This window comes from Petaurus breviceps, unplaced genomic scaffold, assembly GCF_028583685.1.
Source record: "Petaurus breviceps papuanus isolate PSGF00001 unplaced genomic scaffold, PetGlider_PUasm1.0 90778, whole genome shotgun sequence".
Classification (NCBI taxonomy): domain Eukaryota; kingdom Metazoa; phylum Chordata; class Mammalia; order Diprotodontia; family Petauridae; genus Petaurus; species Petaurus breviceps.
This window is the reverse complement of record NW_027187343.1, coordinates 827,180-840,762: the sequence shown is the minus strand read 5'-3', so window position 1 is coordinate 840,762 and position 13,583 is coordinate 827,180.

The window sequence follows — 13,583 nt, the reverse complement described above, 5'->3', positions numbered from 1 at the left end:
GGAGAGAGACAGAGACAGAAACAGAGAGACAGAGAGACAGAGACAGAAACAGAGAGACAGACAGACAGAGACAGAGAGAGAGAGAGAGAGAGAGAGAGAGAGAGAGAGAGAGAGAGAGAGAGAGAGAGAGAGAGGGAGAGGGAGAGGGAGAGGGAGAGGGAGAGGGAGAGGGAGAGGAAGAAGAAGAAAGAAAAAGACAGAGAGAGGAAGAAACAGAGAGAGAGGCAGCTATTTCTAACTTTTTGTCAGGGCTAGGAAAGGCAACCCTTGGTAAGAATTGAATTGAAAGAACAATTATTGTCTTTGGAGATGGTAGAGGAGGAAATAGTTCTGGATCAATAATAATATTAACTCATAATTATATAGTGAGTTAATACAGAATATAATAATCCAATGAAGTAGGTAGAACAAATATTATTATACCCATGTTATGGATGAGAAAACTGAAGATTATAGAGGTGATGTGACTTTCCCAGGTCACATAGCTGGAAAGCTCAGTAAGTTAGCCAATAAATATTTAAGCACCTATTATGTGTCAGGCAGTTAGCTGTTGCAGTAGACAAGAGTGCTGAGCCTGGAGTCAGGAAGACCTGGGTTCAAATCCAGGCTCAGACATTTACTAGCTTTATGATCCTGGGCGAGTCACTTAACCCTCAGTTTCCTCATCTGTAAAATGAGCTGGAGAAGGAAATAGCAAACCAATACTTTATCTCTCCCAAGTTAACCCCAAAAGATGTCATGAAGAGTTCAATACAACTGAAATGACTGAACATGTGCCAGGAACATTAAAATTTTATTTTAATTCTATTTTGCTAAGATTTGGTTAAGGCAGATTGAACATTCCCTTTCCTGGTGCCTTCCTCTAGGAAACTTCACCCACCACCCACAATGCTTTTGTCTTTTAATTACCTCCACCTTTGTAACTCTACTTATCACCCACTTTCCAGAGAAATTCATTTAAAAAGTTAAATCACATCAATTTAAAAATTGTAGCAACTCCCATGGCCTGAGAACCTTTGTCTTGCTACTCAAATCACAAGTCTTGGCTGTGGTTAAGGGGGTTTCAGAAGGGGAGGTCCAAATGTTGTAATCTCAATTCTGATTATGTATCAATAGCCAATCAGAAGAAGACACATATTGCTTAAGATTTTGCTGTGTCAGCTTTCTTATAAAAGACACTGTCAGTCCTCACTCAAAATCTTTGGTTATTTGAGAGAGATCTTTGATCCAATTTATTGTTTCAACCTAACTGAAAAATTGATCATGCAGGGCAGCCAGGTGGCTCATCAAGTAATAGCACCGGCTCCAGTGTTGGGATGACCTGGATCAAATCCAGGCTCAGATACTCAGCACCACACTCAGAAATAACTGGCCGTGTAACCTTGATTGCTTTAAAAAAAAAAAAATGATCATGCTCAGAACTTTGTCTCCCAATTGACCTTAATTTTCTAATGTAACAATACAGGATATATAGTAAATAATTAACAGAATTAAGAGGGGTTGGGAAAGGTTTCCTGTAATAGGTGGGATCTGGATTGAGACTTGAAGGAAACCAGGGAAGTCAGGAAGCAGAGATAAGGAAACGAAGCATTCCAGGACTGGGGATGGTCAGACAAAACACTAAATTAAGAGATGAATTGTGTGGGAACCAATTCCCAAACTCAGATCTGACTCTAAGGACAATGCACTTCCTAATAGACCACACCAGCACAAAACATCCTAGATAAAGACCAGAGAACAGTTATACTTATGCAAGGTTAGACTTATGAATAAATGGGCCAGGCAGTTACCCACTGGTACAACACAAAGGAAACTGGAGAAATGTGGAGATGCAGACATATGAGTTAAGAAAATAACATAATCAGATGGATTCAGAACTAAATGGCTGGCCAAATTCAAAAGTAGCTGTCAATGGCTCAATGTCACCATAACAGGAAGTCATCGGTGGAGTACCGCAGGGATCTATACCTGGTTCTGAGCTATTTAACATTTTTATCAATTACTTATATAAAGGTGTTTGCTCATAGAAGCTGCAGTTGACAGAAATCTGAGATAAATGGACTAGATGATAGAGAAAATCACAAAGGATCTCAACAGGTAAGAGAACTGAGCTGAAGCTAAGGTGAAATTCAATGGGAATAAATGTAAAGTCTTGCACATGGACACAAAAATCAACTTCACAAGTATAAAACAGAGGATACATGGATAGAAAGCAGGTGTTCCATAATTACAATAATGATAACAGCTCACATTTAGATAGCACTTACTATGTGCAAGGCATTGTGCCAAGCACTTTATAATTATATCATTATATCCTCACAACAATTCTGGGGGGGGAGGGGCAACTATCATTATTATCCCCATTATACAGATGAAGAAACAGATTAAGGGACTTGCCCAGGTTCACATAGCTAATAAGTGTTTGAGACTATATTTGAACTCATGTCTTCTTGTGCCCTAGATGCCTCATTCTGAGAAAGATCTGGGGATTTTAGTGGACTATAAACTCCATATGAGTCAGCAGTGTGATGTGCCAATCCAAAAAAAGTTAATTTGACCCTGTGCTTGATTAAGGGGTGTAGCTTCCAGGTAGAGAGAGGTGAGAGCTTTACTATACTCTGTCCTTTTAACTTGGACAGGATCACTCCTTGTTACTCCAGTTTATTCAGTGACTTTCAAAGACTTGTAAATTGATCAAGGATTTCTTCTGCATTTAGTCAATGATTAGATTGATTCATTCAAAGAAGTGTTTAGGGCTTGTGCCCACATAGTCCTCACTTCTAAAGAATGTAAGGTTCCCCTCTGACATAAGTATCAGGGAGAGAATCTTGTAGCTTCTTTAAGTGGGATTGGGTAACTGATTGAATGAGGAATCTGCCTTTCCACAGGAATCTTCTACACCCATAACTTTCCATTTGCTGAAAACTTCCATACTACATATAACACTAATTCCTGGTACCCTCCTGTCTATGTCAGCAGAGGTGGGAAATAAATCAGATGTACCTAAGATAAACTCAGTCCCTCCGTGTAAAGCCACTGGCCCTTTCCCTCATTGCTGAGTTGCTCTCTTGTGAGGGATGGGACCCATACCACCTAAATTGAACTAGGAAGAAAATGAGAGCCTGGTATAAGATAATTGGCCAAGTCTTGAGGCCACCTCTCACTTCATCCCTTTCTTCCTCTTTCTGTCAACTTGCTTAATGTTCAGCATCACCCACATGACAGTTAACTCTTAGATGTATCATATTTGTGCCAGTGGCTGTGATCTTTGTATCCTTGCCTCTCCAATGACTGTAATCTGTACATATTTTTTATCCTGTGAATGCAGCTCCTCCAGCTCCAACATCTCTACTCTTTTCAATGTACTACAAAGGTGTTGAAAGGAAAATTCTTTGTTTCGGCTTTCACTCCAGTTATGAAGGCAAAACTTGGGACAAAAGGAATTAAAAGAGTTTATTATAAAGTACCTCAAGGTAGCAACACATTAACAGACTGATCACTGGGGATCAACTATGGCTTCAAGATGAGGCCACCTTTTATTGATTACTTTCATAATGAGATAAAGACAATTCAGATAGGTCCACGTCAGCAAAAGGTGTTGGGTCATTGAATGTCAATTCTTCCCCAAGGTAGAAGCACATGACAATTTCCAGGTACAAACAGGTAAGGGAGGTGGCTTACTACGTGAGGAACATCCAGTAATACAAAGCTGCCGACCAATGCCTCTTCCCTACACTGATTGACAAGCAGGTCTGGGAACAATGGGTCACTGAGTCAGCCTGACTTTTAATACAGGTACATCTTTGAGACCACAGATCCATTCAATGGATAGGACACTTGATCTAGAGTCAGAGAACTTTAATAGTTATGTAACACCTGGGCAAGTCTTTCACCTCTCTAGGACTCAGTTCCTCATCTATAAAAATGAAAGGACTGTCCTAAGTGAAATCCAAGATCTTTTCCAACTACAAATCACTGGATCATGCCTCATCCCTCTCAAGAACATTAACTGTTTAAAAGGTAAGAATATATAATCATGTATAGCAGGTATGCCACCCCGGCATGTATCAAAAGGAGCTGGATATGTCCCTGTCACCCCCTTACCATCCCTTGGACAAAATGAGGATACTCTAGACACAGTGTGAATTCCCTAGCAACAAGGTGTATATCCTTGTCCTTTGGTATTTATGTCCCACTAGCCGGGCCTTTTCTTAGGCACTGACTCAAGCTCATGGCTCCAACAGAGCCCAAAAGTTGGGCCTGGGACCAAGTGACAGATGGGTTACAAGTGGCATTTTGGACTCGGGGCAGTCAGGTGGTGAACATATTTTATTTTTTAGCAGATGAGCGCACTCCTGGCATTTCTCAGATCACACCAGTAGTAACAACACCTGCTCTGGCTAGGCATCAGGCCAGTCCAGGGTATGTCTGCCTTCCTTCTTTATGCTCTGGTCCCCAGGTGCCTGCTGCTCGGGGATATTTAATGGTCTGCTTGAGTAGAATTTATAAATGAGATTGAACAAGAAAAAAATAGATCATCCCTCACATTGTGTCATATCCTTATTGTTGTTAGCTGAAATAGCCAGATCCTTGGCCCCCACTGGTCCTATCTGCTTCACATTTACTCCTTAAAGGCTTGTTTTGTCTGCTTTGCTAAATTGCTAAGCTTGATTAGCCAGTCACGTCCTCTGCACAACCAGCTTTTTCCATTTTCTGAGTCTGGTCTCCACTTTCTGTACAATTGAGTGAAACCAGGCCAAGGTAATGTATACAGTTATCTCTTCCACATCAGAGGAGGCTAGGGCCCTCCCTTGGTACCAGAGAAGTCTGAATTTTTCCTTTTTCTTTTATGGAGTGTTTACAGTATCTCATTTTAAAATTTGGGTTAAGCATTTGGTCATTGGCTCTGTGTTGTCTTCTGGCCTTCACATGTTGTCTGTGGCTTCTACAAAACTCTCCAAAAATTCTCATTTAATTTCTTATGCCAACTTTCAATGTATTGAAACTGTGATGGGGGAAGTAACAATGGGGAAGGGACAAGTGTAGTGTGGAAAGTAAATATTATGTTGGACTGAACACTGAAGTTAAAAATTATATCAATAACAATAATGGCCCAAATCTGAGCACCCAACCATTTCAGCTGGTAGACTACTGAAAAGTTATGACTAAACTGAATTTTTATAAAATGAATTATGCTTTGCATGCACTAGAGGAGCTTATTATTCAAATGAGAACTTTGATTAAATCTTTTGTAAAGTGAAGAATTCCTTTATAATGTAAATAGTCTGTAACTAATGTATCCCTTTTCTAACTTGAGATTTTTACATTCTGGATTTTCTTAAAGCAGGCTTGGCTATATTATAATACCTTCCTCTTTTGATAGAGTTCTATAGTTTTCTAAGTGCCTTCATATGTGTATATCACCCAAGCATGTGGGGTAAGCAAAGCAGGTCCATTTGATAGATGAGGAAAAGTAAGTCTCAGAGAGTTTGCAGGATTTGGTCAAGGTCACACAGCTAATTAGTGACAGAACCAAGATAGAATACAAGTCTCCTAGTTCCTGGTCCAATTTTTTTTCCCACTATTTTTTTTTAGAGGGGGAAGGGCAGGGCAATTGGGGCTAAGTGACTTGCCCAAGGTCACACGGCTAGTATGTCAAGTGTCTGAGGCCATATTTGAACTCAGGTCCTCCTGACTCCAGGGCTGGTGCTCTATTCACTGCACCACCTAGCCACTACTTTTCCCCACTATTAACAAACTTGAAGGGTCATGTCAATTTTTTTATTGGTCTTTGATAAACAGACTTTTATAGGTGCCTTCTCTGGGTTACCTATGTACCCCAGCAGCAGCAGCAATACCACTTTTTCAGCTTTGTATGTTCTGTCTAGCCCTTTAATTTTCTTGTGATTCTGATTCCATTGACCTTACTTGCCTCTAGTTCCCATTGCTCCTTCTCTCTGGTCTCCCAAGGGCCATCCATCATTTCTTAAGTCATTTCATTCCTTGTTATGCTTACTATAAACGCTTGTTATGCTTACTATAAATAATAACAATAGTAACTGACTTTCATATAGTGCTTTAAAGATTATGCATATTTAATATATCATTTTATCATCATACTTTATATGTGTAAATAAAATATGCATGAATATATATTTTATATATGAATTATATATACACATATATATCAATTGACCCTTGCAATTGTCTTGCAAAGAATGCACTATAGGTAGTATTCTTCTCATTTTAAAGATGAGAAAACTGAGACAGAGAGATTGTGACTAGCTCATGATCACTCTTCATTCATTCAACACAGATTTTTAGGTTACTACTAGGTTTCTGAGCACTATGCTAGGCACTAGAGATATAAAAAGAAAACCAAATCAGCTCTTGCTCTCAAAGAGTTTACTGGTTTTTTGTGGGGTTTTTTTTTTGGGGGGGGGAATGGGACAAATAACATAAATACAGATAAACAGGAACATAATTTATACAAAGTAAATACAGAGCCACTTCCACGAGTGAGGGCCATCAACACAGGTCTCCTGCTGGAAGGAGGCTTTTGAGCTGAAATTTGAAGAAAGCTTGGGACTCTCCACAAGGTAGAAGAGAGGAGGTGGGAAATTCCAGGAGTAAAAGACAGCCTGAATAAAGGGGCAGAGGCTGGAGACTGAATGTTTTGTACAGGAACAGACTTTTTAACTGGAAGGAGACCAATGCAGGATAACCAATTAACAGACAACGACATTTATTAAGCGCTGTGCTAAGTACTGAGGATAGAAGTACCAAGAATGAAACAGTCCCTGCCCTCAGGAGTTTAAATTCTAAAGCCTAGAAGGATAGGGTGGAGCCTGACTGGGAAGGGCTTTCAATGACAAAAAGAGAAGCTTGTATTTAGTCTGAGAGGCCATATAATAAGCTGCTGGAGCTTCTTGAGCAGACAGGTGACATGTAGACCTGTGCTAAAGTGAGATGAGTGGGACAGCTAAGTGGAACAAGGATTGGAAAGGACAGAAACTGGAGACAGTGGGACCAATTAGGAGGCTGTTGTAATAGTCCAGGTGAGGGACTGAGCTGAAAAATGGTTCTCTGACTTCTACTGGGAAGAGGATGGGGAGGGGGAAGGAAAAAGGGAAGAGGATAAGGGAAGGGAGGATAGAGGAAGGGGAAGAGGATGGGGAAGGGATAGAAAGGGAGAAGGGGAAGAGAAAGAGGATAGGGGAAAAGGAAGGAGAAGGAAAAGGGGAAGGGGATAAAGGAAAGAAAAGGAAAATGGAAAGGGAAAGAGGATATGGGGAAAGGGAAGGGAAAGGGGAAGGAAAAGAGGAAAGGAAAGAGGATAAAGGAAGGGGAAGGAAAGGGGAAAAAGGATAGGGGAAAGTGAAGGGGAAGAGGATGGGGAAGAATATAATGGAAGGGGAAGAGGAAGAAGAAAAAAAGAAGATAGGAAAAGGGGGAAGAGGAAGAAGAATAGGAAGAGGATAAGGGAAGAGAAAATGGAAGGGGAGGAGGAGGAAAAAGAAATATCCACTAATGGGGGATTCCTCACCTTCACACAAAGTTCATTGCATTTGGGACAAGCGTAATCGTTAGGAAGCTCATATTTTGAGCTGAACTCTCCTTCCCTATACTTCTACATATAAGCTCTTATTCTGCATCAAACAGAATAAGTACAATACTTCTTCCATATGAGTTCCCTTTAAATCTCTGAAGATAGATATCATATCCCAAGCTTCCACCAAGTCTTCTCTTATTCAGGATAAACCCCCCCCCCAGTTCCTTCTGCAGATTCTCCTAGTATATAGTTTTGAGACCACTCACCAAGCTTATCTGCCTTTGAACATGTGGCTTCCTGGAGAAGCTCAAATTGCCTTAGAATGGCATTAAGTAATTGGCTTTTTCCCCCACTAAGAAGTGTGTGTCTTTTGGATCTCTCTTCAAAACCAGCAGACAGATAGTGAATAACAGGAACTGATAAACCCACCTCCCACTCTCAGGATGTGCCACAGATAGTCTGGAGACTCAGATCTAATGCCGGAGAGCACAAGATTGATGAGGATGCAGGGATGGGACCAGCCACAAGCAGCCACAGTCACTCATCTGGGAATAGGCTACTTAGGGTGCCAAGCAGCAAGGGGCCTCAACATGTCAGTTTCCTAGTCACTGAAAATGGGTGGCAAATCCTAGATTCAGGGGCATCAGTAAGCCCAGAGAAGGAACCTCATACATGAGTGCTGTGACTTTAGCCTGAATTAACAGATGCACAATGTCCAGATCAAGGGAGATTACAGACCCTCTACTCTCTGTGCAATTCATAATATATCTGTAGTACTGTGTTCAGTTCTGGATGTTATGGTCTAGGAAGGATGTTAACAAACAGCAGCATGTCCAAGTGACCAGGATGATGAGAGGACCAGAAGTCATACAATATGAGGACTGGCTGAAGGAAATATAGATGCTCTGTCTTAAGAAGACAAGACTAAAGTAAGGGTATATCGTATCAGTCTTGAAGTATTTGAAAAGTTTTTGCTTAGGAAGAGGGATTTGACTTGTTTTTCTTAACTCTAGAGAGAAGAACAAAAACAATGGTGAACTTTGCAGAGGGGAAGTTTTCAGCTTGTTTTCTTCAGGGGAAGAGCTAACATTTGAAATGAACGAGCATTTATTAAACACCTGGTGGATGCCAGGCTCAGTGCATCACTGAAAGGTAACATTTCCTGCTTTCAAAGGGTTTAATTCTAACAGAAGAGGCAATATAGGAAAGAAGGGAGGAAGGGAGAATAGAAGGAAGGAAAAAGGGAAGGAAAGAAACAAGTAAAGGAGAGAGGGAAGGAAAAAAGGAAGGAAGGGAAAAAAGAAGGAAGAAAATCAGCCTAAGTTCCTACTATGTGCCAAGCACTGTGCCAAGTACTTTACAAATATCATTTTATTTGAACCTCACAACCTTGCAGGGTAGATGCTATTATTATTCTCATAGTTGAAAGCAGAGCATAGTTGAAGCAGACAAAGGTTAAGTGACTTGCCCAGGGTCACATAGCTAGTAAATATCTGAGGGAGGATTTGAACTGAGGTCTTTCTGACTCCAAGTCCAACTGCTCTATCCACTGATGGCTGCTCTCAGAGAGTAAAGGAGGGAATTTGGGTCTGGAAAGTCATAGGGATGGTGAATGGCAGCAGAAGGCTGTCAATTGTGCAATTTCCTGAAGCAATGGCAGATTTGATTTGATTATAATTCCTAGAAAAAAATAGGTGAGAAAGTAGATGGGTACCCATGCTGCAGAAGAGCAGATGGCAAACTGCTCTGAGTAGAAGACTAGATGATGGAATGTGAAACGTGGTCTGGGGATGGCTAGCTATAATGGGTTAGCTGAGTTTGTATTCTCTCACCAATCAGAACACCTGTCTACTTGGCGTGGGTCCAAAAACACCCTGTGGCAAATATGTATAGTCAAGCAAAACATGTATTACTGTGGGTTGTTATCTTTGAGTTTCTTTCAGAAGATGATTGGTGGATTTGTTCTTTTTCACTTTGCTCTCTATTCTAAGAGAACTGGGCAATTTTATTTTATGTTCTCTTGAAATATGATATCTGGGCTCTTTTTTTGGCTATAGCTTTCAGATAGTCCAGTGATTCTTAAATGATCTCTCCTCCATCTGTTTTCCAGGTCGGTTGTTTTTGTTATGAAATGCCTTATATTTTCTTCTATTTTTTTCAGTCAATTGACTTTGTTTTAATATTTCTTGTTATTTCATGGAGTCATTAGCTTCTATTTGCTCCATTCTACTTTTCAGAGGAAAAAAACAGCACAATGTGTCCAAGGTCACACATTGACCTTGAGAAGATGATGAGCTTTTCTTCATACCTCTCTCTCCCCACTTGGAGGCTTATAACAGTTCTTGCCTCAATTGCCACCAAGGAAGAGAAAGAGGGAGTTACTCCATTCATTCCTTTTGTGTGCACTTTCAGTCCTGGCTCAACAACCATCTTTTCCTTTCTTGGCTTATCATCACTAAGCAGTAATTGGACAAGGTTTCACTTGGGAAGAGTTCAGACTTCCTCCATTACACAAGCTCATATACTTCCAGAAGCGTATTTACCAAATCTCCAATTTGGGTTGGCAGAATCCTACATGCTCTAAGGATTAAATCTCCAAAGTGAAGCAATCAGAAAGGGATCCCAAGTCCTTCATTTATTTCTAGATTTACCCCATACAAAGAGGTGGAGCAAGTCTCACTTCCTCCCCCTGAGAGCTCACCATAAAATCAGATCAAGGCTACCTGACTTGGCCTTCCAGTCAATCAACAAACATTTATTAAGCATTTACTATGTGGCAGACTGTGTGCTAAGTGATAGGGATACAAAGAAAGAAATTTAAAACAACCAAACAAAAACAAAAAACTGCCTTTGACCTCAAGGAGCTCACATTCTAATGGAAGAGACAACAGGGAAATAATTATGTAGGGACAAGATACAAACAGTGGGATTGAAAGGTAGTCCCAGAGGCAAGGCTATCAAAGTAGAGGGAACCAGGAAAGGCTTCCAGAAGAAGGAGAGATTTGAGCTATGTCCTGAAGGAAGCCCAGAGGCAGAGAAGAGAGAGAGCATTCCAGTCTTGGGGGACATGAAGTGAGAGAGCATAGCCTCAGGAGACAGTGTCCCATTTGAGGAATAGTGAGTAGGATGCAGAGAGGAATAAACCATAAGAAGCTGGAAAGGCAGGAAGGTGCCAAGTTATAAAGGGGTATACCATTCCCCAAGTGGGGTTCCACATTCCCTACCATGAGGATTCTTACGACCTGGACTGTATTCTGTCCCTGGGGCACTATGATAGAGCTCAGGTCCAAAGAAGAGAGCCCTGGGAAGCCCACAATTATCAAACCATTTTAGGCTTAGTCTTGAGTTGGTTCTGAGTTTGGAGAGTATGAGGGAATTTAGAGAAGTGCTAAGGATTCCAGGCTATCTTCACTTTGGCCACTGTGAATGAACCTGAGATCTTAGCAAGACAGATTGCTGCTAAGGGTTTACTTACTCTGCCTTCCTTACCCACACAACATCCAATTAAGTAGTCTCTGTTGGAAAATGCAAGAGGAAATGAAAGGCATGGTACCTATCCTGAAGGAGTTTACAACCTAGCTGAAGGAAGGAGGGAGTGGGAAAACCCACCAGTATTTCAATTGAAAGACCTCTTTTCAAGGCAAAGCAAAAAATAAAATAAAATATGTGTAAATCAATACAGTACAGGGCAAAATTAGTCAGATGCATAAGTGGGGGATCTTTCAGAAATTGTTTCAGCCTGTTCTCAATGTCCTTCCTCTTCAGTTATGGTATTGTCATAGACTGGCAATTGCAGAATCAATTTGATAATTGCCTCTTGCCTCTCCCTCAGCCCCCAAATTCAATCAGTTGCCATGTCCTGTCAATCCTACCTCCTAAATATCTCTCAGATTCTTCATTTCTATTCCCAGAGCTACCACATTAGCTAAGGACTCATTGCCTCTTCCCTAGATGATCATAATAGACTTCTAGCTGATGTCTCTGCCTCCAAGCTCTCCCCTTTCCAATCCGTTATTCATGATCGTTCTATAATTAGTAAATGCCTACTATGTGCATGGTATACATTTTAGGTTCTAAGGAAAGGGAATATGAAAAGGCTTTTAAAGCCTTTCAGAACCTACTCTTTTAGTCTTATTATGCATTATTTCCTAAACTCTGTGGTCCAGCTGGCTTCCTTTCTTTCCATCTGTCCTCTCCATGCTTTCACACTGGCCAACCCTCATGCCTAGAATGAAGTCCCTCCTACCCTCTGCCCTGCAGAATCCCTCACTTCTTTCAAGACACAGGCACAGGCTAGAGATCTGAACCCATCTTCTGATACTTTATCCAACATTTTCCACAATAACTCACTGCCTACACATATATATTCTCAACTTTCCATGCTGTCCTATGCTCACATTGAACTATAAATCTTGTCTAGCATTTTCCCTAGGGTCAAATATGTATATAACATAAGACTTCTTGCTCCTTTGTGTATCATTTGTATGACATTTGCATTGTCCTACTCCAATTGCAAATATGTGATTTCTGTTTCTTCCCTCTAGCTCCTGTCCTTTCTTATCACTCAGGAAATGCATGCATGTGTCCCCATCACTTATCTGGCATATTCTTTAGTGAACCCCAAGAAAGAATTTGAGCTATTACTCAGATTAGCCTCATTTAAACCTGTCACTGTCTTCCCACTCACTTGACTCCCCAGCTGCCTACAGTTATCTGTTCTAAAACGCACTTAAAGAATTTCTCCTTTTATACATCGATTTTCTCTGCTCTTTCTAATTGAACTTGTTCCTCTGACTTTTCTGTTGTTTTCTCCAAGGGTTTACTGAAGGGCATTGAGTCTTCTCTGTTTTTCCAGCCATTCCATTTCTCACTCCCATGAATTTTTACATTTTAGAAATGGACACACCTCCTTTCACCTAGCTTCCTAAGATCATTATAGAACCACTAGCTTTAGAGGTAGAAGTTACTTTAGAGATCACAGAGTCATAGACTGTAGCTAGAAAAACACCTCAGAGGCGATCTAAGCCAACTCCATTTTATAAATGATGAAATTGAGGCCGAGATATATTAAATAATTTCCCATGTTTACAAAGGTAAAGGAAACAACTCTGAATAATTTCAGAACCCATATCAATGTAATTACCAATTAGGACTTCAGAAGATTGATGCTGAGATATATTTCCCACCTTTCATCAGAAAGGCGGTGGACTGGAGATGTGGAATGAGGCAAACATTTTCAGACATGACCAATGTGTTGATTTGTTTTGCCTCATTATATTTATTAGTAACAAAGAAGGGCTCTGAGTGGTTTGGGGGGTCAAGTGCAAAGTTATATTGATGCAAAAAAGAGAAGAACCATCAATAAAAACTTTCTTTAAGTAGTTACAACTGATAGCAGTGACTCACAGTCCAAGAGGCCACTAGGGCAGCTAGGTGGTGCAATGGATAGAGCACCGGGCCTAGAGTCAAGAAGACTCATCTTCATGAGTTCAAACCTGACCTCAGGCACAGCTCTATGACCCTGAGCAAGCCATCTAACCCTATTTGTCTCAGTTTCCTCATCTGTAAAATGAACTGGAGAAGGAAATGACAAACTACTGCAGTATCTGCCAAGAAAACACAAAAGGGGGTCACAAAGAGTCAGACACAACTGAAAAAAATAAAACTTGAAATACTAATTCATCCAGAATCATACACAGAAGTGTGCTGGTACATGTTTAACTGGATATGCAAATACATGACAAACTTCTAAGTCTAATATGCATTTTGTTAAGTCTAGACAACCAACAAAGCAATAAATCATTGTAGTTTGTAGATTTCCAAGGTGTAAATGCTCACACTGAAAATTTAAGGATCAGTTCTCAGTGATGGAATACTATTGTGCTATAAGAAGTGATGAGCAAGATGATTTCAGAAAGACTTACATGAACTGATGCAAAGTGAAGTGAGCAGAATCAGAACACTGTACACAGTAACAGCAATATTGTAAGATGACCAACTGTGAATGACTTTGTTATTTTCAGTAACACAA